This window comes from Myxine glutinosa, chromosome 10, assembly GCF_964187855.1.
Source record: "Myxine glutinosa chromosome 10, kmMyxGlut1.1, whole genome shotgun sequence".
In the NCBI taxonomy this organism is placed as follows: Eukaryota; Metazoa; Chordata; class Myxini; order Myxiniformes; family Myxinidae; genus Myxine; species Myxine glutinosa.
The window spans coordinates 50,358,447-50,384,097 of record NC_136270.1 but is presented as its reverse complement, the minus strand read 5'-3'; the positions used below and the strand labels follow the sequence as shown (position 1 = coordinate 50,384,097).

The 25,651-nt window shown below is 48.9% G+C and overlaps 2 protein-coding genes across 2 annotated transcripts in view; one reads left to right on the top strand and one right to left on the bottom strand.

The window, feature by feature from the left end:
* The window catches only part of LOC137434525 (chromobox protein homolog 3), a 77,338-nt gene extending 61,930 nt beyond the window's left edge, over positions 1-15,408 (bottom strand). Inside the window, exon 1 of the mRNA XM_078785636.1 lies at positions 15,390-15,408. The gene's annotated coding sequence lies outside the window, so the exon portion shown is untranslated. The remainder of the gene's footprint in view (positions 1-15,389) is intronic.
* LOC137434523 (uncharacterized) overlaps positions 1-25,651 on the top strand; it is a 319,351-nt gene that overhangs the window by 206,904 nt on the left and 86,796 nt on the right. The window lies entirely within an intron of this gene.

Below are 25,651 nucleotides of genomic sequence, written 5' to 3'. Positions count from 1 at the left end.
CTGGAGGCTGGCCCTGAGAGCGGCCTTCATCGAGCGGTGGAACCGCTCGCACAAGCCGTTGGCTTGGGGGTGGTAGGCCGTGGTGCGGTGAAGCTTGACCCCCAAGGCCTGGGCGACCGCGCCCCAAAGCTCGGAGGTGAATTGCGGGCCTCTATCGGAGGAGATGTCCGAGGGGGCGCCGAAACGGGCAATCCAGGTGCCAATGAAGGCCTGCGCCACGTTGGCGGATGTTGTTGATGCCAGCGGGACGGCCTCCGGCCACCTGGTGGTCCTGTCCACCATTGTGAGGAGGTGGGTGAATCCCCGCGAGGAGGGAAGGGGTCCCACCAGGTCCACATTGACGTGGTCGAAGCGCCGCGCAGGCACGTCGAATGGTGCCAACGGGGCCTGGGTGTGCCGGTGGACCTTTGCGCACTGGCAGGCGACACAGGCATTGGCCCAGCCGCGGACGTCTTTACGGAGCCGGTGCCAGACGAATTTCACTGCCACGAGCTTCTGTGATGCTTTCCGGCCCGGGTGGGAAAGGCCGTGGAGGGCGTCAAAAATGTGCCACCGCCATCCAGTGGGCACGATGGGGCGAGGTTGGCCCAGGGAGACGTCGCACAGGAGAACTATGCCTGTGTCCACGAAGGGGACGTTGGCCAACCGCAGGCCTGTGTCCGCTGTCCGGAGGGCTTGCACCGTGGGGTCAGCGGTCTGTTCGGCCGCCATGCGGGCGAAGTCCACACCCAGGTGGACGGCGTTCGCGCCGGACCGGGAGAGGCAATCGGCCACAGCATTGTCCTTGCCCGCGACGTGCCGGATGTCCGTCGTAAATTCGGACACGGCAGAGAGGTGGTGCTGCTGGCGGGCTGACCACGGCTCCATAACCTTGGCCATGGCGAAGACCAGGGGTTTGTGGTCCACAAACACCGTGAACGGGCGGCCCTCCAAAAGATGGCGGAAGTGGCGAACAGCCAGGTAAAGGCCGAGGAGCTCGTGGTCGAAAGCGCGATACTTGCGCTCGTTAGGGCGAAGCTGCCGGCTGAAGAAGGCCAGCAGTTGCCAAGCCCCGTTCACCCACTGTTCATGCACGGCGCCCACCTCGGAGTCGGAAGCGTCCGTGGTGAGGGCGATGGGTGCGTCGAGCGCCGGGTGCGCCAGCATGGTCGCGTTGGCGAGGGCCAGCTTAGCGCCCGTGAACGCCGCGTCCATCTCTGTGGTCCAGGCGACGTCGTGCTTGGCCGGCTTGCCCCGGAGGGCTTCGTACAGGGGGCGCATGAGTTGGGCGGCGCGAGGCACGAACCGTTGGTAGAAATTTACCATCCCCAAAAATTCCTGTAGGGCCTTGATGGAGCGAGGGCGCGGGAAACTTGTGACTGCCTCCACCTTGGTAGGCAGCGGGATGGCCCCGCGCTTTGTGATGCGGTGCCCCAGGAAGTCGACGGCCGTTACGCCAAACTGGCATTTCGCCGGGTTGATGATGAGGCCGTGCTGGCCGAGGCGCTCAAAAAGCGGGCGCAGGTGGACGAGGTGTTCCGCCCGGGAAGTGCTGGCGATGAGAATGTCATCCAGGTAGATGAACAGAAAGGTGAGATTGCGCAGCACACTGTCCATCAGCCGCTGGAAGGCCTGGGCCGCGTTCTTAAGGCCGAACGGCATTCGGAGGAACTTGAAGAGGCCAAAAGGTGTAATTACAGCCGTCTTCGGAACGTCGGCCGGCCGGACAGGTACCTGGTGGTAGCCCCGAATCAGGTCGACCTTGGAGAAGATCACCCGCCCCGCCAAACGGGCGGAAAAGTCCTGTATGTGTGGTATTGGGTACCAGTCGGGGGTGGTGGCATCGTTGAGGCGGCGGTAATCGCCGCATGGTCGCCATCCGCCACCCGGTTTGGGCACGATGTGCAGGGGTGAGGCCCATGCACTATTCGAGCGCCGCACAATTCCCAATCGCTCCAGCGCGTCGAATTCCGTCTTCACTACGGCGAGTTTGGCCGGGTCGAGGCGGCGAGCCCTGGCGTAGACCGGTGGACCTGTGGTCGGGATGTGGTGTTCGACGTCGTGCTTGACGGCGACGGCCGAAAACGTCGGCTGCGTGAGGGCGGGAAACTCGGCGAGTAGGCAGGTGAAATCGTCCACGGCCGTGAGCGCGCAGGCTAGCTTGGTCGGAGCAGAGCCGCTCAATGAGCAAGCGAGCGAGCTGTAGGTCTCCGCGTTGATGAGCCGAAGCCGTTTGACGTCGACCAAAAGCCCATGTGCGCAAAGAAAATCTGCACCCAGCAAGGCCATGGGCACGTTCGCCGTGATGAAGTCCCACCTGAAGCGCTGGCCCCCCGAAGCAGAATGCGGCGCTGCGCGAACCGAAGGTGCGGATGGAGGAACCGTTTGCAGCGACCAGGGCGGGGCCGCAAAGCGCGGCCTGTTTGTCCTCCACCGAGGCAGGTATCACGCTCAGCTGAGAGCCGGTGTCACACAAAAACGCCGCCCAGACTCAGTGTCCGTGATAAACAGAAGGCTGCCTGATTGGCCGATGCTCATGGCAAGCAGCGAGCACCGGCCTGGTCGTTTCCCGACCCGCCGAAAGTGCACGGTGGGCGGCACGTTCTGGCCTTCTGTCCAAACCTGGCGTGGTAATAGCACATGGTCCGCTCTGGTGGAGGCTCCGGCGGTCGCATCGGGTTCGGTCGACGGGGCGTCGCGGCGGCCGCAGCCGTCAGTGGCGCGGACTCGGCCGGTGGAGGCGCCGGTCGTGTCGCGGGCGTTGCCTCGGTCGGCCCAGGGTCCCAGGTGGCTGCTCGGACATGTCGCCTGGCCGAGAAAAATTTATTGGCCTCCTTGGCCAGGGCGCGAGGGTCCGTGATGGGCGAATTAGCCAACGCTAAGCGTACCTGCCCGGGTAGCCACTGGAGGAACAGCTCGCGGAAGAGGAAGTCCGGGCTGTGGTCACCGAGAAGAGCAAGCATGTGGTCCATGCTTTCGGACGGACGGGCCTCGCCCAGCTCCGGGAGGTGTAGTAGTTGTCGTGCGCGTTCGGTCTCCGTGAGTCCAAACGCACCGAGGAGTAGGCCTTTGAGAGCGCCGTATTTGTCGGCGTCCGGCGGGTGCTGTAGGAAGCTCAGGACCCGGGCCGCGGCGGAGGCGTTGAGCGCGGAGACCACGTGGTGGTAGCGCATCGTGTCCTCTGTAATGTTCCGCAGGGCGAATTGAGAAGCCGCTTGAGCAAACCAAACGGCCGCGTGAGATTCCCAAAAGCCCGGGAGCTTCAAAGCTACAGCTGACTCCATCGCCGTGTTCGTAGAAAGGGGTCACCAATTGTGGGAGCTGTGCTCGCACGATAAAATCGGAAAAATGGACGACGCCAGGAATTAAGTTTCTCTGAGCTATTTATTCCAAGCACACTCAAACGAACTCAAAAGCACTGAATCAGCCCATCGAACGGGCGGCAATATATATCAGAAACTCAACACAAAAAAGCCATGCCTCTCAGGCGGGGCGTGGTATGCAAATAGATAAGCCACACCTCTCAACGGGGCGTGGTATGCAAGGCAAGCGTTCGCCCGGTAAAGGCAAGTCTGAACACGCCCGGGCGAGTCCGGACACGTGACCGCTCGCCAGTTGCGTCATCGGCCGGTGCAAGGTAATTGTGTCATGCTACCGGTAACCGCTACACACTACTGCATTAAGGAAACCTGTGCTTAATTTGTCCGAAGTGGCCCGAAGGTGAAGCTTGACGCCAAAGTACCGTACCCAAACCCATAGTTATACAAGTACCCGACTGCAAAGCCGCAATAAGCCGGCGAAGCAAAAGCCTCTTGCCACTATTTTACCCATCACTCTGGCATCAGTAGGTTAGGTAGTTGGTAGTAGGTTGGTGTAGTAGGTACCGTACCTCGTTCAAAATGACACCATTTGCATTCTGGATGAGATTAAAATTTATAAAATTTAGTTGATTAATTCGGTGAATTCCGTCTCAATTTCGGATATTTCCGGCCGTGAAAAACTATCCCCTGCAGCCGCGAGATTTCTAAAAAAATAATTCTTCGTCAATTTTAGAATATTTGACGCCGTTTTCACCCTCCAAAACGCGGTAATAAGCTTTTTAAAAATATTTTTTCAAATGCTCGAATCTCATTGGTTCCGGTGTTTGGTGACGATTTTCGTTGAAGACAATCAGGGCCGATGCGGGCCCGGGGAACGAGGTTGGTTTTATAGTATTTTAATTACAAATTAGAGGTGCATAAGAATGTGAATCAAAGAAAGACGGGTGAAACAAACTCCTATTGAACTTTTTCGCAATTTTTTTATGCATACTTCCGCATCCGGAAGATGGCGGCCTCCATTGAGTGATTTGGTTTTTGAAATATTTTTTCAAATGCTCGAATCTCATTGGTTCCGGTGTTTGGTGACGATTTTCGTTGAAGATAACCAGGCCCGTGCGGGCCGAGGTTGGTCTTAACGTATTTTAATTACAAATTAGAGGTGCATAAGATTGTGAATCAAAAAAAGATGGGTGAAACAAACTCCTATTGAACTTTTTTCAATTTGTTATGCATACTTCCGCATCTGCAAGATGGCGGCCTACATGGAGCGATTTGGTGCGTCAAAGCTTCGAAATTCTCAAGGGATCCAGCAAAATCTGGCTTTTCAACATAATACGTACGCGTTCATTCACAACACCGGCTTCGCCGGCTATTATACACTCGAGGGCGTAGTCGCGATGCCACCTACAGAACCCAGCCGTGCCACCATGAAGACCCGGCCGCCATGTTTATGGGGAGCAACAAGTACACGGATGCGCACACTAATGCTGTGGTTTCTAAGAACGAGTGGCCATTTAAAGTTGATTTTTATTATTACTTGGCAAAAACAAATAATAATCATTGCAGGTATATTGCTCAATCCGGTTTGTGTGTTTTTTGTGTGTTTGTGTGTTTGTTTGTCTGTCCGCTCACTTATACTTGCCTACAGGACACAATTATTTTAAACCGATCTTCACGAAACTTTACCAAATGGTAGAGTTCGTGGTCCGACAAAATCCTATATGTTTTTGGGGTCAAAAGGTCAACATAGGCCAAAGGTCAACAACCATTTCAAATTGCTAAAATCCTCAATTTTCATCCAATTGACTTGAAATTTGAGTAGGATTTACATATCGGCTTACTGAATTCAACCACCAACTATTTTTGAGATCAGCGTAGTTCAAAAGGTCAATGTAGGCCAAAGGTCAACCACTTTTTTTAATTTCTAAAATCCTTAATTTTCATCCGATTCACTTGAATTTTGAAGAGGATTTACATATCACCTTATTGAAAGCAACCACCAACTATTTTTGAGATCAGCATAGGCCAAAAGGTCAACATAGGCCAAAGGTCAACAACCATTTCAAATTTCTAAAATCCTCAATTTTCATCCGATTGACTTGAAATATGAAGAGGATTTACATATCGGCGAACTTAATTCAACCACCAACTATTGATGAGATCAACATAGGCCTAAAGGTCAACATAGGTCAAAGGTCAAAAACAATTTCAAATTTCTAAAATCATCAATTTTCATCCGATTGGCTTGAAATTTAAAAAGGATTTTCATCTCACCTTACTGAAAGCAACCACCAACAATTTTTGAGTTCAACATAGACCAAAAGGTCAACATAGGCCGAATTTCTAAAATTGTCAATTTTCATCCGATTAACTTAAACTTTGAAGACGGTTTGCATATTAGGTCACTGAATTCAACCACTAATTATTTTTGAGGTCAAAAGGATGCCCCACTGAGTGCCATGCTGCTTTGTTCTGTTTTGCCAAGTGTCGCTCTATGAGTGATTTTCCATTTGTTTCTTTTTTTCTTTAATCTAAATGAACAATATAGTTATTGCCACTATTTATCATAAATGAAAGCACCAATCTTGATTGAAGTTGGCAACCACACGAACGAACGAATGAACGACACATTTATTTCCCTAAAAAAAAGTTCTATTTTCCTGATTAATTAATGGAGTGTAAAACAGTTGATTATACCATGATAAAACTCAGTTATACACGGTCATGTGGACATTCACTCTGCTCACTGTAACGGGAAGGGATGCACAATCACACTTATATGCTGATAGCATAAAACTGCAACATAAAAAACTGAGACACAGTGACAAGAAAGATCACTTTCATATTTAATTAAATTCATTGCAACTTCATTTATAATTCAAACCTTAATTTAAAAATATTAATAAAAAAATAAATACAAAATCAACCACCCACGCACCCAACCAACCAACCACCCACTCACCCCCCCAACCAACCAAACACCCAACCAAACACCCAACCAAACACCCAACCAACCAGCCACCCACCCAACCAACCACCCACCCAACCAACCAACCAGCCACCCACCCACCCAACCAACCAGCCACCCACCCACCCACCCACCCACCCAACCAACCACCCAGCCAGCCACCCACCCAACCAACCAACCACCCACCCACCCACCCAACCAACCACCCAGCCAGCCACCCACCCAACCAACCAACCAACCACCCACCCACCCACCCACCCAACCAACCACCCAGCCAGCCACCCACCCACCCAACCAACCAACCAATCAACCACCCACCCACCCACCCAGGCAAAAACAAACCAACCACCCACCCACCCACCCAACCAGCCAGCCACCCACCCACCTAACCAACCAGCCACCCACTCACCGAACCACCCACCCATCCACCCAACCAACCAGCCACCCACCCACCCACCCAACCAAAACCAACCAGCCACCCAACCAACCAGCCACCCACCCAACCAAAACCACCCACCCAACCAAAACCACCCACCCAACCAAAACCACCCACCCACCCAACCAAACCCAACCAACCACCCACCCACCCAATCAACCAACCACACACACACAAACAAACACCCCAACAAATAAACAAACAAACACCACATCCATTCATAATTAGTACTTTTGTCCCACTTGGATTTAGAAAAAAAATGACTTTAAAAGAATGATACTTCATCTATCTATAATTCCAGCAATCTCTGTGTGTATGTTTGTATGTTTGTATGTTTGTATGTTTGTATGTTTGTATGTATGTTTGTCTGTGACCGCTGTTTCTCGACAACTACCAGTCCGATATACTTGAAACTTGCCAGGTATATTGCTGGGGACCCGAGGATGTGCCTTTTCAAGGTTTGAAATTAATCGGACAAGCAGTTACCGAGCTATGTCCAAAAAACGATTCAACCAATCAGAGAGCAGCGAGCTATCACGTGTGCCGAACGTGGCGAACAGACTCTGCCTCGGACGGCACATTTGAGAGCGTATTCATTTATTTCACGTTTGCAAACTATGTTGGCGCTATGTTGGCGTTAAACTATGTTTTAAAACTAATAAAAACATTTGCGATTCATCGTAACTGCGATATACGACCTTCCGGAGCTCCCGTGAGAGCGTGCGCCATAATACGGATAGTAATTCAATTAAAAACATAAAAACATTGTCCCAATTCAGTCAGAGCGAAGGGCGTTGTTTTAAGCGAAGAGCGTTTTATTTTTCCCCTTAAATTCAGTCGCCGGACGGTGAAAGCTTTTTTGGGGGGCAGCTACTGGCAGCGACGTACGGCCAATCACAGGACACGTTGTTGTGTCGACGTGCCGTGTTGTTTTCCCTCGCGGTTTGGAATGTTTTTCCTTTTCATTTCTTTTCTCTTCCTTACGGAAGTACGGGCATTTCCTTAAATTTGCGATTCTTTCGCTTTCCTGCGCGTTTGGGCACGCTATGGCGATTTCTTTACCAAACTCCGAAGCCGTTCGCTTTGGACCAAACCATTTCATGTAAATAGAGGGGGGGGGATATAATTTTAGATATAGATATAGTACGGGCATGCCCTAGTCTATCTATAATTCCAGTAATCTCTGTATGTCTGTGACCGCTGTTTCTCGACAACCACGGGTCCGATATACTTTAAACTTGCCAGGTATATTGCTGGGGACCCGAGGATGTGCCTTTTCAAGGTTTCATATTAATCGGACAAGTAGTTACCGAGCTATGTCCAAAAAACGATTCAACCAATCAGAGAGCAGCGAGCTATCACGTGTGCCGAACGTGGCGAACAGACTCTGCCTCGGACGGCACATTTGAGAGCGTATTCATTTATTTCACGTTGGCAAACTATGTTGCCGTTAAACTATGTTTTAAAACTAATTAAAACTAATTTGCGATTCTTTCGCTTTCCTGCGCGTTTGTGCACGCTATGGCGATTTCTTTACCAAACTCCGCAAGCCGTTCGCTTTGGACCAAACCATTTCATGTAAATAGAGGGGGGGGATTGTCACCGTACTCGCAAGCCGTTCGCTTTGGACCAAACCATTTCATGTAAATAGAGGGGGGGGGGGGGGGGGGGGATTGTCACCGTACTCGCAAGCCGTTCGCTTTGGACCAAACCATTTCATGTAAATAGAGGGGGGGGGGATATAATTTTAGATATATATATAGTACGGGCATGCCCTAGTGATAACAAGTCAAGTGAATCCACTTGGATTCCGCCCAGGTTGGCACATGGAAATTATGATGTAGCATAATTATCATCTCGGGTCAAGATTTGAAATTATGCCATGGTTTTTGTAAAATTGCTACTAGTATTCACATTATGTACTTTCACCAAAACATACATCATCATAGAAACATACATAGAATTTGGGTCCTCTGGGTCATTTGGGTCCTCTGGGTCATTTGGGTCCTCTGGGTCATTTGGGTCCTCTGGGTCATTTGGGTCCTCTGGGTCATTTGGGTCCTCTGGGTCATTTGGGTCCTCTGGGTCATTTGGGTCCTCTGGGTCATTTGGGTCCTCTGGGTCATTTGGGTCCTCTGGGTCATCTGGGTCATTTGGGTCCTCTGGGTCATTTGGGTCATTTGGGTCATTTGGGTCCTCTGGGGCATTTGGGTCCTCTGGGTCCTCTGGGTCCTCTGGGTCATTTGGGTCCTCTGGGTCATTTGGGTCCTCTGGGTCATTTGGGTCCTCTGGGTCCTCTGGGTCCTCTGGGTCCTCTGGGTCATTTGGGTCATTTGGGTCCTCTGGGTCATTTGGGTCCTCTGGGTCCTCTGGGTCCTCTGGGTCATTTGGGTCCTCTGGGTCATTTGGGTCCTCTGGGTCATTTGGGTCCTCTGGGTCATTTGGGTCCTCTGGGTCATTTGGGTCCTCTGGGTCATTTGGGTCCTCTGGGTCATTTGGGTCCTCTGGGTCATTTGGGTCCTCTGGGTCATTTGGGTCCTCTGGGTCATTTGGGTCCTCTGGGTCATTTGGGTCCTCTGGGTCCTCTGGGTCCTCTGGGTCATTTGGGTCCTCTGGGTCATTTGGGTCCTCTGGGTCCTCTGGGTCCTCTGGGTCATTTGGGTCCTCTGGGTCATTTGGGTCCTCTGGGTCATTTGGGTCCTCTGGGTCATTTGGGTCCTCTGGGTCATTTGGGTCCTCTGGGTCATTTGGGTCCTCTGGGTCATTTGGGTCCTCTGGGTCATTTGGGTCCTCTGGGTCATTTGGGTCCTCTGGGTCATTTGGGTCATTTGGGTCCTCTGGGTCATTTGGGTCCTCTGGGTCATTTGGGTCCTCTGGGTCATTTGGGTCCTCTGGGTCATTTGGGTCCTCTGGGTCATTTGGGTCCTCTGGGTCATTTGGGTCCTCTGGGTCATTTGGGTCCTCTGGGTCATTTGGGTCCTCTGGGTCATTTGGGTCCTCTGGGTCCTCTGGGTCCTCTGGGTCATTTGGGTCCTCTGGGTCCTCTGGGTCCTCTGGGTCATTTGGGTCCTCTGGGTCATTTGGGTCCTCTGGGTCATTTGGGTCCTCTGGGTCATTTGGGTCCTCTGGGTCCTCTGGGTCCTCTGGGTCATTTGGGTCCTCTGGGTCATTTGGGTCCTCTGGGTCATTTGGGTCCTCTGGGTCATTTGGGTCCTCTGGGTCATTTGGGTCCTCTGGGTCATTTGGGTCCTCTGGGTCATTTGGGTCCTCTGGGTCATTTGGGTCCTCTGGGTCATTTGGGTCCTCTGGGTCATTTGGGTCCTCTGGGTCCTCTGGGTCATTTGGGTCCTCTGGGTCATTTGGGTCCTCTGGGTCATTTGGGTCCTCTGGGTCATTTGGGTCCTCTGGGTCATTTGGGTCCTCTGGGTCATTTGGGTCCTCTGGGTCATTTGGGTCCTCTGGGTCATTTGGGTCCTCTGGGTCATTTGGGTCCTCTGGGTCATTTGGGTCCTCTGGGTCATTTGGGTCCTCTGGGTCATTTGGGTCCTCTGGGTCATTTGGGTCCTCTGGGTCATTTGGGTCCTCTGGGTCATTTGGGTCCTCTGGGTCATTTGGGTCCTCTGGGTCATTTGGGTCCTCTGGGTCATTTGGGTCCTCTGGGTCATTTGGGTCCTCTGGGTCATTTGGGTCATTTGGGTCCTCTGGGTCATTTGGGTCCTCTGGGTCATTTGGGTCATTTGGGTCCTCTGGGTCATTTGGGTCCTCTGGGTCATTTGGGTCATTTGGGTCCTCTGGGTCATTTGGGTCCTCTGGGTCATTTGGGTCCTCTGGGTCATTTGGGTCCTCTGGGTCATTTGGGTCCTCTGGGTCATTTGGGTCATTTGGGTCCTCTGGGTCATTTGGGTCCTCTGGGTCATTTGGGTCCTCTGGGTCATTTGGGTCCTCTGGGTCATTTGGGTCCTCTGGGTCATTTGGGTCCTATATTCCTATCCTATAACATATATATCTCCTATAACCTATCCTATAAATATAGATTTGATGACGTCATGTTTACACATCTGAGCGACAGAAATGAGCGACAGAAATGGGTGACAGAAACTAGCTTCACTTTTGAGCGCCCGAAATTCCCAGGCAAACGCTATAACGCACCAGGTTTACAACCTGTGCGTTAATAATTAAGATAAGTCACACTGAAAAAACTCTTCGATCGAAGTTGGTACTTGGGTCTGAGTTGGTCTGGGTCTGAGATGGTCTGTGTCCAAGATGATCTGGGACAGTCTGGGTCCGAGATGGTCTGGGACAGTCTGGGTCCGAGATGGTTCGGGTCCGACTTGCCTCAAAACATTTCTGTAGTATTGTTGGTGTTATATCAATCCATCAGTCACGATCATGATGACGACCAGATGACAGACAAAAATAAACTCTCGCAGGTTTGAAGTTCATTTTTAGTGTAACAACATGCATTTTAAGGCCATGTTCCCTGCTAGAGCGGGGGTTAGCCTTGCGGTCCCCATGACAATCTTCTCCATTTTGCCCTATTTTCTGCATCTCTCCTTGTTAACCCCCTTGCCCGCATTTCTTCTTCCACCATCTTTAGCCAAGTCTTTCTCGGTCTTCCCCGTCCTCTACTTCCTTCCACATTAACTTCCATCACTCTTCTCAACCAGTCACTTTCATCCTTCCTCAATACATGACCAAACCATCTCAACCTGTTCCTCTTCACAGCATCAATCACAGGCAATATTCCCATCATCTTTCGCAATTCATCATTTGTCTTCCTCTCTCTCAACGATACTCCGCACATCCATCGAACCATTCGCATTTCCACCCTTTCCAGCCTTCGTTGCTGCTCTACGTTCATTACCCATGTCTCGCTCCCATAAATCATAACACTTCTCACACATGCAGCATACACCTTTCCCTTCAGCTTCAGCGACACTCTCCTCCTCATCAGCACGCCACTCAGTTCCCGAAACTTCTTCCATGCACATCTCACTCGAGCAACCGTTGCCGAGTCTGATCCACCTTCTCCATTCAGCATGTCTCCGAGGTAGCAAAATGTTTTCACACCTTCCAGCTTCACGCCGTCTCCAAGATCCAACTCAACATTTCCTCCATCTGCAGCTCCCTCTGTGCACACCTTACATTTGAATGTAGCTGCCACACTGGTTAATGACCCTCTCAGACCACTACATTTTTGATGAACCCACTCAGCACACATTGTACATTGAATGGAGTTCACTCCGACACCCTTCCTACACACAGCACACGGCCACTTCCCAGTTCTTTCCACCTCACCACATGCTTTACCACTTGCCATCACCTTTGTCTTTCCGATATTCACCTTCAGACCTTTTGTCTCCATACATTCCTTCCACTTGTTCATCTTTTCCTTCAGTCCATCCATACTTTCCGCAATCAACACCAGATCATCTGCATACAACAACTCCCACGGTAAACCCTCCTTTACGGTCTGAGCCAGCACCTCCATCACAGCTACAAATAGTAGTGGACTTAGTACCGACCCCTGATGCACTCCCACCTTCACCTCAAACTCACCACTGTTCCCGTCCTTCGTCCTTACAGCTGTGCGTGCTCTTTTGTACATTGCCATCACCACTCTGATCAACCATTCCTCCACTCCTAACTTCCTCAATGCCCATGTCAATACTTTGCGTGGAACCCTATCGAATGCTTTCTCCAGATCAACAAACCCAAAAAACAACTTCTTCCTCTTATCCATGTACTTCTCCTGCAACTGCCTCACAATGAAAAGCGCATCTGTCGTTCCTCTTCCTGGCATAAATCCAAACTGCATTTCGTCGATCTTCACTTTCTTCCTTATCCTCCTCTCCAACACCCTTTCCAATACCTTCATTCCATGCTCCAATAACTTTATCGCTCGGTACGAGCCACACTCCAGAGGGTCAACTTTCCCCTTGTATAGAGGGACAAGGGTACTCAGTTCCCAATCCACTGGAATGCGGCCTTCTTTCACAACCAAATTACAGATCTCTGTCATTCTCTTCACACCCCAACTTCCTGCTGCCTTCAACATATCTCCCACAACTCCCGTCGGCCCTCCCGCTTTCCACTCTTCATTGCTTTTATCGCTTCCTCAACTTCCTTCTCAGTTATTTTCTCTGCCGGTCCTAAAACTGGGTTACTCTCTATGTTGCCATCCCATTCATTCTCTGTATTCAACAGCATTTCCATATATCTTTTCCATCTTCCTTTAATTCCATCTGGGTCGACAACGATTTGTTCCACTTCATCCTTCAAGCAACTCACCCCCATCACATCACACCTCTCTTTCGCTATCTGCTTTGCAATCCTGAATACTGCTTTCTGACCCTCTTCCGAATCCAAGCGTTCTCCGAACATTTTCCTACATGCCTCCTGCGCCTTTGCTACCTCTTTTTTTGCAGCCTTCCTGGCTGCCTTATAACTTTCATGCTCTGCTGTTTCTGCTCCCGTACCCTTCGCCTTCTGCCACTCTTTGAACTTCTTCCTCTTCTCGTCAATCCTCTTTCCAACCTCAACATCCCACCACCATGTTTCCGAGTGCCTCGGTGGTCTTTTTGTCCATCCACATACCTCACCAACGGCTCCCAACAGACTAGCTTTCATTGACATCCAACCACTTTCAAGCTCAACCACATCATCCTCTACCCTACTCAGCCTCTCTTTTAATGCCTCCCTTACTGTCACCTCTTTCAACCTCCACACCTTCATTCTTGGTTGGTACTTCACCCGCCGAGCTCTCCTCGCACCTTTCACCCTTATGTTGCAGACAACCAAGTGGTGCTGTGAAACAGCCTCCTCCCCCGGGATCACCTTTGTGTCCCGGAGGTGCCCCCTATCTCGCCGACGCACCATCAGGTAGTCAACGGTTGTCGTCGACCCACCTGACGTGTATGTAACAAGCTTATTGTCCTCTTTCTGGAACTGAGTATTACAAATCAACAAATCAGCTCCATCAGCAAACTCCAAAATCCTTTCACCTTCTCCATTTCTCACACCATATCCGTAACCCCCATGAACTCCCTCAAAACCATCCATACTCCTTCCCACATGTCCATTCAGGTCTCCTCCCACCACAACAACTTCCTCATCTTTCACGTTTTCCATCAGCTTCTCTATCGCACACCAGAACTTGTCCTTCTCTTCATCGCTTCGACCAACCTGCGGAGCATATCCCGAGATGACGTTCACCAAGAGCTTTCCAATCATCATTTTCACCATCATCAACCTATCACTCACTCTAGTCACACTCACCACACTGTGGTGAGTCACACTCACCACACTCACCACACTATCACTCAGTGAGTCACACTCACCAAAACAGGACACCAACACCATTCACGCCCTCCGGGCACCCTTGCCACACAAACTTGTATTTCTGTCCCTGCCTACCCTTCACCATTCTCACACCACTTCCCTTCCATCTCGTCTCTTGCACACAACATATGTCCACTCTTCTTCTGACCAATACTTCCACCACTTCTCCTGATCTCCCTGTCATTGTCCCCACATTATATGTCCCAAACCTCAGAAACCGATCTCCACTTCGGGCTGCACCCTGCCCATATGTACTTGTGATTGTCATGGTTCTCTTTTTGAGGCAATGTTTTTATGGCCGGATGCCCTTCCTGACGCCAACCCTCTTAGTCGTCTCTTACGACACGCAGGGATACGGTGTACCTATTCTGACCAGGGTACACACTGGGAAACGTTTAAAACATGTAAATTCTGGGGGTGGGGGAGGCGTCAGCATCACGGCTGCGGTTTAAACATATTCCAACAATATCCAAACAGAACGATGAAAAAAAAAAAAAAAAATCCGGGAAAAGTCTCCAAGCGAGAACGTCGATTTGAGAAAGAAGGAGCAGAGGCGGAAGAAAACGAGATACAGGGGGCGGGGCACAAGCCGAGACGAGGAGGAGAGCGAACAAGCACGTGTCCGGGAGGAGAGAAAGAATCAATATATAATTATTTGTCTAGGGAGGTGAGGTGAGGGGGAGAAAATAAAATAAAAGAAACAAGCAATACAGCGAAGGAAATAACCCAAACCGACAAAACACCGACGAGGGGAGGGAAGCCCCAAGTCACCAGTCCGCGCACGAGGTACGACTCAGAAAACGATTAAATACACACAAGTTTGCACGAACCACAAACCAACACCAACTAGAAACACACAATAACACGTACACAGCAAAATAACCAGTGGAAATTTGACAAAGACAAGAATGGGAAAACACTCAAACTTTGATGCCGTGGAGAGCTCGAAGCACGCCTCACTCGCCCGAGGAACCGGAAGTCACACAGTCTTCCACCTTCCTTCCACCCTCACAATCTACCTTACATTTTTAGTGTAAGGCCTAGTGTAATGCTTGGCCACATTGGCATGCATGGAAAGGCTTTGTTCCAAAGATTGAAAGAGTTGCAAAGAGACATCAACTCCGCCTGTCATGCCTGTGCCTGTCTAGCCCTACAAGCAGGGCTGCATGGCTGTCTTTTACCTTGGGTCTTATTGTAATGGCGACAACAATAAGACCCATGACATAAAAGAGAGCCATACAGCCCTGCTTCTTGTTGTGTGCCTGTCCGCCACTCTCAATGAATCTGACCAAATTCCGACCAAAATTTCTACTTTTAAAAAGAAAAACACAGACAGAGTACTCACCTGTGGAAACTAACATCCTTCTTCTGGTTGCTACGATTTGTGCACCCGTAGCAGGCACAACTTTTCGGCATCTTGCCACTAGAAGATAATCGCGACACAACTAGGTCATGTACATGTACTTTGTCAACAAATGTTGCCCCCCCCCCCCCCAAAAAAAAAACATGGCTGCCGGTCGTCCTTGTCGGCACGGGGCCATGTGGTATGTTCGCCCTCTGGTGTATAATATAACTCTATGACCGTACCGTATAGTATTGTTGGAAGAGACGTAACGCCGATGCTTTCGATATTTCATGGTCATTTTAACAATTAAATCGGTTTGTTTGTGTTTCACACTGAATGAAAAACGTAAAGGTAGAGCATGGCGATTGTGATATATGACAGGTTCGACGATATGTTCAGCATGAACGGCATATAAATCAAAATGGTGAGTGTGGAGAGTCAGCTGCTCCACGGCCATAATGACATCAGCCGTAATCACATCACCCTGTCATGTGACCAGATTCTCAGCTCTGATTGGTGTACATTTGAGGGGACATGCATGCATACATACAGACGGACAAACACCGTTCTAGACGGCTCTGCCCGATGGGCTACGCCGTAAAAAAAACATCAAACCACCCTTGCCAACAATACCCACAACCAACCCACACCCCCTCTTTCCCCTCCCCTCCACCATCCCCTCACATTCCCCCATCAAGCATCACCCTACCTAACAATACCCATAATAATCCCACACCCCTCCCCCACTCCACTTCCCCCCACAATCCCCCTTCAATTGTCACCCTAGCTAACAATACCCATGACCACCTTACCCCCCTCCCCCATCCCGTCACAATCCCCCATCAGCCATCACCCAAGCTAACAATACCCATGCCCCAACCCCCTCCACCACAACCCCCCTTCACCAACCCCCTCACAATCCCCCATCAACCATCACCCTAGCTAACAATACCCATGACCACCCCACACCCCTCACCCCACTCCACCACCCTCACAATCCCCTATCAACCGTCACCCGAGCTAACAATACCCACGACCCCAAACTCCACCATCCCCTCACAATCTACCGTCAACCGTCACCCTAGCTAACAACCCCCCTGCCCCCCTTCATAATCCCCAATCGGTATTGGAATCCGAGCTCGCAACGCGCCGTTTCTCTATGTACCATCGCTGGCAGGATCACGGTGAGTTCACAATGTGACATCACTGGCAATCTCGAAAATCGACAGTCTCGGCCCTAGGGTTTTTTCTGCACTTTGTGATTGGCAAATAAAAAATAATTCCCTTCCAATTAGACCGTGATTAATGATTGCCAATGGTTTTTCAGACAAAGAAATTGCATTTGGGTTCCCCATTAAGGGTATTTTGGGTCTTTTCAGTATTTTGGGCCTTGATGGTTTTTTGAGTCTTTTCAGTCTTTGGGGTATTTTCAGTCTTTGGGGTCTTTTTGGTTTTTGGGGTCTTTTCATTCTTTGGGGTCTTTTCATTCTTTGTATATTATGGGGACTTTCAAGATTGTTGGGGTCTTTTGGGTCTTTTCAGTCTTTGGGATATTTTTGGTATTTTGGTCTTTGGGGTCTTTAAGGGTATTTGGGGTATTTTGGGTCTTCAGGGTATTTTGGGTCTTTGGAGTCCATTGGGTATTTGACCTTTTGGGTCTTTAAGGGTCTTTTTGTCTTTTTGGTCTTTTGGGTCTTCAAGAATCTTTGGGATATTTTGGGTATTTGGGATATTTTGGGTATTCTGGGTCTTTAAGGGTCTTTGGAATATTTTGGGTCTTTGGGGTCTTTTGGGTCCTCTTGGTCTTTAAGGGTCTTTTGGGTCTTTGGGGTCTTTTGGTTCTCTTGAGTCTTCGGGGTCTTTAAGGGTCTTTGGGGTCTTCAGGGTATTTTGGGTCTTTGAAGTATTTTGGGTCTTCAGGATCTTTTTGGGTCTTCGTGGTTGGTAAGGGTCTTGGAATATTTTCAGTCTTTGGGGTCTTTAAGGGTCTTTGGGGTATTTTGGGTATTCAGTTCTCTTGGGTCTTCATGGTCATTTGGGTCTTCGGGGTTGTTAAGGGTCTTTGGAATATTTTCAGTCTTTGGGGTCTTTTAGGTCTTCAGGGTCTTTTGGGCTCATGGTATTTTGGGTCTTTGGGGTCCATTGGGTCTTTTCAGTCTTTTGGATCTTCATGGTCTTTTGGGTCTTTGGGTTCGATTGGGTCTTTTAGGTCTTCAGGGTCTTTTAGGTATTTTGGGTCTTTAAGTGTCTTTGGAGTACTTTTGGTCTTTTGGGTCCTCTGGCTCTTCGGGATCTTCGGGGGTTTTTTGAGTCTTCGGGGTCTTTTGGTTCTCTTGGGTCTTTGGGGTCTTTAAAGGTCTTCTGGGTATTTTGGGTCTTCAGGGGTTGTTAAGGGTCTTTGGAATATTTTCAGTCTTTGGGCTATTTTAGGTCTTCGTGGTCTTCAGGGTCTTTAGGGTCTTCGAGGTATTTTGGGTATTTGGGGTCCATTGGGTCTTTTCAATCTTTTAGGTCTTCGGGGTCTTTTAGGTATTTGAGGTCTTTGGGGTCTATTGGGTCTTCGGGGTATTTTCAGTCTTTTTAGTCTTTGGGGACTTTTAGTTCCTCTCGGTCCTTTGTGTCCTTGGGGTCTTTTGGGGTATTTTGGTTCCATTGGTTATTTAGGGTCCTCGGGGTCTTTTGGGTCCTCTGGTTGTTGAGAGGGAGACGGGCGACGGTCTTTTGGGTCCTCTGGGTACTTTAGGTTAAGTATTTCAGGTTAAATTTGTGGGTGGAGTCCGGTCAGCTGTCCAACCAATGGGTGAAGAGCGGACATACATACATACATACAAACACTTGCTCCATTATATATAGATTGACGCAGGGAGCTCATCCATTGATTAAGTAATAACGAGTAGAGCTACATTAAAAGTACACCGCCCCCATGCCAAATAAATAAATAACATATCTTACAGTGCGCGACAATGCCGCCATGCAGCACATGGAGACGGAATTGTGAAGGAGCGATGTACAACAGGGTCTTCGGGGGTCTTCCTCCTTGAACAAACGCCATGTTAATGTTTATTAATAGCCTTTTGTGTCGTTTTCGTGGGAGCACTGGCCCCTACCAGAAGTAAAAATATTATAAACTACAAACACATGTTTACCTTTTGAAACAGATGCTAATGCTGTTTAACACGAACCTGAAAGGGAGGAAGCCTGTGGTGTGTTCAGTTACCAAGCAGCTAGCTTGTGCTTGCCAAGCCAGCCGTTCCTTATCAACGGTTTTGAATGGAGTGCTTGCTCGAATGATTAATCCACTTGACGAGCACTCTACAAGAAACTTTTTTTTACTTGGGCAACTCTGAGGTTAAAGCACTCTTCGCAAAAGTAAATTTATTTTGGCAAACAGGACGACTAATTGGTCCATCAGCAAAGCGACGGGTAGGCTCTGCTAGTCTCTTATAAGGCGATAGCAGGCAGTCGTGAGGCGGTAGTGAGGGCAGTGGTGAGGGAGTTGTGAGGGCAGGCAGTGGTAAGGGGTAGCCAGGTCAGGCAGTAGTGAGGGGTCGTGAGGGCAGACACTGGTGAGGAGGTAGCGATGGCAAGCAGTGGTGAGGTGGTACTAAGGGCAAACTGTAGTGAGGGGTAGCGAGCATAGTCAATGTTGAAAGGGTAGCAAGGACGGGCAATGGTGAGGTTGTAGTGAGTACAGGCAGGGGTGAAGGTGCAGCAATAGAGATAGGTAGGAATGATGTCTGGGTGACAGTTTGCATTGGTGATGAAACTATAAAATTATTTGATTCTTCATTCTGCAGAGAGGATCATAGACATAGAGCTCTGTGCCATTTCAAAGGGGCAGAAGTTACAGACATTGAAGGAAGGTTAAATGACATTGCATCAGGTCTCGGCAGGAAGACGTTGGTTGTGGTACCAACTGAGGAGCAAATGATGTAGGGAAAGTTAGTCGGAAGATTTGAAAAATAGACAGGATATTGTGTAAGTGAGGGTTCCCCCGTGAGGGGGAAGTGAGGCCTGAGGCTTCCCCCGTCGAAGTTTGTTCACTTAAGTTCCTTCCTTCGCTGTTTTTGCTTGGTTCTTAGATTTTTCTCTTCTCCCCCGAACTTCCCCGAGCATCTACTCTTTGTCTAATGCCGTGGTTCTTAACCTGGGTTCGACCGAACCCCAGGGGTTCAGTGAGCCAGTCTCAGGGGTTCAGCGGAGGTCCTCCGAAACGCATTGCAATTTTTTTTTTATTTTTTTTTTGGTTTTGTATCAATATTGAATCTATGTGTAATTACGCTTATTATTAATATTATTATTATTTGGCTATGTATGTTACGAACGAATGGAAATGTTATTTGTAATTGTATTCCCATCTCATTCATGGTTTCTCTTGTTACATATTTATGTGAATGTATGTGAATTACCATTCAGGTCTTTGCTTATCCGTGTGTAGTATATTAAGTTGTTGTAGTTGTAGTTGTTGTGTAGTTGTTGTGGTTGGAGGGTCAGGAGCCCTTCTGAAACAGTGGCCGGAAACGGAAGTGACCGGAAACGGAAGAGGAAAAGACACGAGGAAAAAAGGACGAGGATTCTTCTTCTTCCTCGCCCCGCTCCGACGAAAGGGGAGATTGATTGAGCCGTGTGGAAAAGCGGCGTTCCTGAGCCTGTCTGGCGAGAGGAGTTACCGGGACGGATACCTGCCCGGTGGACGTCAACCTGTCGTGTGGCCGTGCACCGACCCAGCGTTTGGCGCCGTTCGTGACACCGTCTAAAAAGACGCGTACGGGTCGCCCGTTGGGGCCTAACACGCCTGGCAAGCGGCGTGGGGTTTTTGGCTTGCTTTCCCGTACCCGCTTCGCGTGGCCACGAGGGGCTGTAGCCGGGGTGCCTGGTACGATACCTGCCCGGGGGAAAAACGTCCACCCGGGGTTCGTTCAACCGCCCGAGTGCGGCGACGCCGACCATCATCTTGGTCAGGAGGGGCCCAGAGACATTGTGCGGGACCGAGACCAAAAGGGGGTAGTGAGTACTCACTGGGACACACATATATAAGATGGCCATCTTACTCATAGGGAATTGATTGTGAATTGGGAATTGTTGATGGTTGTGTATGGTTGATTGCTCGGGGAAAATCTCCGTGGTTGTGTCATTGAAATTGTATGGTATCATTACCATTGAAATATATCCTTGAACGTCCGTTGTCTCTTGGGTGAAATTCATATGGATTGCGTGGCGAAAGCGCATATATAATACAGCTTTCTGGCGAAGTTCCTCTCACGGTCCGGGGGTCACCGAGACCAGGGATTCACCGAGGGGACCACGTAACACTCTCATCTGTGTTTAAGATAAGTTGTTTCACACTGACTGTAGTAAGTTGAATCAATGAGCAACTTGCTAATTATTCTGTTGATGGTGCTTACTTGCTTACTTACTGGATTTTGGACTTTGCAGGTGTTCGGAAATTCCAGTGAATAGCCTCGATTAGCTTTCCGTGTGCCGTGCGTCATTGGTCGCGCCTTACTTTGGAGTTACTGATTAATTGAAAAGTAAGTTGGAAATGTTTGTGGATATGCAGGGCGGGTTCAGAGTTATATTAAAGTCAAAAGTGGATGATGATTATAAAATATGATTGAATTACTCAGAAAATTAGGTGGAGGTGATATAACTCCTTTGGTCACAATTAAAAGCTAACAATTCACAGTTTTCTATGTAATATTATAATGGGATTTGAGGTGACATAGAGTTGAGTAGATAATAAATCCCGTCATCGTAACTATAAGTTGTGTTTTCTTCGTTAAAATTTCTCAGTTTTCAGAGGGGTACTGATTGTATTTAAGCATGTTCCTTTTTAAATTTTTGTCATATAATTATTTGCCCAAACTCAATTAAGATCAGTTTGTTACTATTTCTTTCTTTTTTGCAGTATGTCGAGCAAAAAAAGAAAGGTCGGAGGATTACGTGCGGTACGGGTTCACGTGTTTGACGGAACGTGATGGAAGTCAGCGTCCTCAATGCATGCTTTGCAATGTCAAGTTGACCAACTCCAGCCTAGAACCAGCAAAACTACGGGAACACTTCAAAAAAGTGCACGGCCTGGGGCAGTACAAAGACGCAACGCTGGATGAATTCAAATTGAAGAGAGTCCGATTTGATGCAAGTGCTACCTTGCCCACTCTCGGCTTCGTTCCAATTGACAAATCGATCCTCACCGCATCTTATGAAGTTGCATACCTGATTGCAAAGCAGGGCAAACTGCACACCGTTGGCAAGACACTCATCAAACCGGCCGCGTTGAAGATGGCCAACATCATGCTGGGAAAAGCTGCTGAAAACAAGTTGTCTCTCGTTCCACTCTCAAATGACACCATCAGATGCAGAATCGACGACATGAGCGACGACATCCTTGCCCAGGTAGTTGCAGATTTAGTCGCGAGCCCAACGAAATTCAGCCTTCAACTCGACGAGACCACCGACGTTTCAAATTTGAGCCAGCTCATCTTATTTGTGCATTATGTCAAAGGAGACGAGATCAAGGAAGACTTTCTGTTCTGCAAACCTCTCACAACAACGACGAAGGCAGCTGACGTGAAGAAGCTTGTGGACGACTTCTTCAGAAGCAACGGCCTCTCGTGGAACATGGTGTCTGCAGTTTGCTCGGATGGAGCTCCAGCCATGCTGGGATGCAACTCCGGTTTTGGAGCGCTGGTGAAGGCCGATGCACCACACATCAGCGTCACGCACTGCGTCCTGCACAGACACGCGCTGGCATCAAAAAACCCTGCCTCCAAAACTGGCCAATGTTCTGAAAATCGTCGTTGAAACTGTGAATTACGTGCAAAGCCGTGCTCTGAATCATCGCATTTTCAAAGAGCTGTGCAATGAAATCGGCTCTGAATTTGAAGTCTTTCTCTACCACTCTAACGTTCGATGGTTATCATGAGGGAAGGTAGTGAGCCGTGTTTTTGCCTTGCGTGTAGAATTAGCCCTGTTTTTGCGAGGACACCAGCATTGCCAGTTGCGAGAATGAGATAACACCAGCATTGCGAGAACACCAGCAACTTCCAAGAGTCAGAGTTCATCCTCGCCTTGGCGTACTTGGCTGACATCTTCGATGCACTCAATCATCTCAATTGCCAGATGCAGGGCGGTGGAGTGAATGTCATCGAATCTGAAGAAAAGCTGAGCGCTTTCCGAAAGAAGTTACCGTTGTGAAGGCGGCGAACAGAGAACAACAACTTCGCAAACTTTTCGCTACTGGACAAGTGCGTGAGCGGGATCGAAGATGAGTCTGAAGTTGGAGGCACTGCTGTACCGGGTGAGCTGAAGCAAGCAATTGCCATGCACTTGGATGAGCTGGGAAAGTCATTCGACGGCTACTTCCCCGACCAAGAGCAATACCCAGCATGGGTGCGGCAGCCGTTTACTTTTGACGTTGCAACGGCAGATGTCAACGACCAATACCTCGACGACCTCATCGAACTTCAGCAGAGCCAGACTCAACAACAACTCTTCGGCACAACAACGCTCTCAACGTTTTGGTGCCACCAAATGGAAGGGTATCCTCACATCGCTAAAATTGCCCTTGAGATCCTCACGCCGTTCGTTACAACGTATCTCTGCGAGCATGCGTTTTTGAAACTGGTGGACATTAAAACAAAGAAAAGGAGCAGGCTTGCATGCGAAAATGATTTGAGGGTGGCCCTTTCCAAAACAAACCACGCATTTCCCAGATCGCCTCCTGAAAAGAAGAACAGAAAACGCATTGAGATGCAATTCTTCTTCATTTTTTTGTCAAATTTGAGGGGTTCCGCGAGTGTTCAGTGGGTTTCGTTAGGGTTCGGCGCCTTTAGAAAGATTAAGAACCACTGGTCTAACGTTTTAACCCCCCCCCCCCCTAAAAAACAAACAAAAAAAACAAACATTTATTTCCCTTTCTCCACGTGTGCTGTTTTCTCATCGTGTGCTTCTGTCCACGTGCGCTGTCTCGCCCCGCCCCCATTATCTCCTTGCCTTCCACCTTTTGCCCTGTTCACATGACTTGTGGTTGTCCTTCTAGGCCCCCTCCCCATTGGTATTTTTGTTAATATAAGATTGTTCTTCACGGTTCTGTTTAAATATGTTTAAACTTTCCCCTGCAGTGTTTTATTCAGTGGTATATTACAACACAATGTTTTTCTTCCTATTTAAAAGGCTCTTTTCAATTTCCCCTTCAACTCATTCCACTTCAAAAAAAAATTCAATCTCTTCTAATTCTTCCTCACTACATGCTCGAAACTCACCTTCATTCCAACCCTCCTCTATCGTTCTTAAACGGATCTCTAACTTGAAAAACACAATAAACCCAATTTTTTTATGAATGTTCATCTTTCATTAATCATCCACTTTCTAAACTCCCCCCTTGCCCCTCCCCTCCAAATCTCCCCCCTTGTCCCTCCCCTCCTAAACTCCCCCCTTGCCCCTCCCCTCCTAAACTCCCCCCTCATCCCTCTCCTTCAAGACTCCCCCCCAACCCCTCCCCTTCAAATCTCCCCCCTCCCAAACATCCCTGTCCAATTCTCTTCTCCCCCCTCCTCCTCAAAGCTGCATCCTCCCCACTTCGTCTCCCTTCTATCTCATACTTCCACCTCCCCCAACCTTCTACTTTCCTCTGCCCCCCTTCAAACAACCCTCACTGTGCCTCATCCCATCACCATCAAACCTTTCATCCTCCTCTTCCTTCCCTTTCTTCCAACTTTTCTGTAATCTCTGACACACTATCAACTGCTCTCCCTACCCCCCCCTCTCATCCTTCATCTGACCCTACCCCTCCCCTGTCCTGCACCCGATGCTCCACCTCTCTCTTCATTAACGGTATTGACCTCAAACATCTGGGGCCTTCGCTCAAACCTGATTGATCTCTCCATTCAGGTTGCTTCTGACAATTGTTACGGATTCATCACTTCCGTTGTGGTGGCTTTCATCCACTTGAGACATTTCTGTTTCCATGTATTATTATTATTGTTGTTTGAGGGAAATAGCAATTCTTATTGTCAAAAGGTAAAAGGAATGTTTTAAAATGAAACAGGAACCGGACGTCGATGAAGCGGAAGGAGAAGAAAGAGGGCAGAGCGAGAGAGGTCGGACAAGAAAGCCGAGTTGCTCCGGGTTCTGAAGCGAACGTTGGCGAGCAAGAGTCACGAGCGAACTTTCGGGTTTCCGGGAAAGGAATTCCGAGTTGTCATCGCTGTGACCGATTATCCTGCGTGTCAGGTTTTACTATTGATTCAGGAGAGAATCATCGCCGTGCTGGTGTGCCACGAGACCAGGCCGTCGGCCATTTTGACTCGCACAGGACTTGTGCTTTGCTCGCGGTTTCGATTCTTTTCGAACATTTTCATCGCATTCAGACGTCAATCTGGGGCGTGTGTGTGACGTGGCTTTTTGAAGGCTAATTCGTCCATATCCGAGGGTGTGATCTCTCAGTCGCCTGTAGGGCGCCTTTGGATTTCCCAGTCGCCTTGAGGGCGCCTTTGTACAGCTTCGGCTGGGTGACTTTTCTTGCCATCCGCACGGGATTCTGGTTTCGATTGGACCTCGTTCTAGCAATCGCTGGAGCGAATCAACTGTGGCTTGACGCCGGGAATAAGAGACATTGGGGATGTTCTGGTTTCACTCACTTGGAGCACAGTGAGTTATATATTATAACACTGATGGTACCATCATAGAATATTGATTGTACTTTAACTTTTGATTCATATTATTGTTGTATGGTTATTCCTTTGTGATCTTAATACAATATTTGTTTGTGAGTAACAATTGGTGTGGCTTCACCATTGATCTTTGACATACAGAATAACACATTTTTTCTGCCGTGACTCCTCTCGGGGCTCGGAGGTACACGGTGACCAGGGGGTCAGGGAGGAGCACGTAACAGAAATTGGGGGCTCGTCCAATTGACTCGGGGGCTCGAAATTGGGTCTTCGTCCGGGATAGAATTCCCTAGCATTCCCAAAATTCCCAAATTTGGAATTTTTCCCGAACATTCCCAAATTTTTCAAAAAAAACTAAAAAAAAAATTGGAAAATTTTTGTGTGAAGGTTAACAGGTGTTAACTGATAGTCACCATGGTGTTTGACGCAGGAAAGTTTGCGGCGTTCCCTAATGAGGCACAGATCCAAGCATTAAAAAAATCGGAACACTTGATATTGGCCAGACATTTTAACTTGGAGGTCTGAGTTAGTATGAAGAAGGCAGAGATGCAGACATTGGTGGTAGAATCTCTGGTGGGACAGGGAACA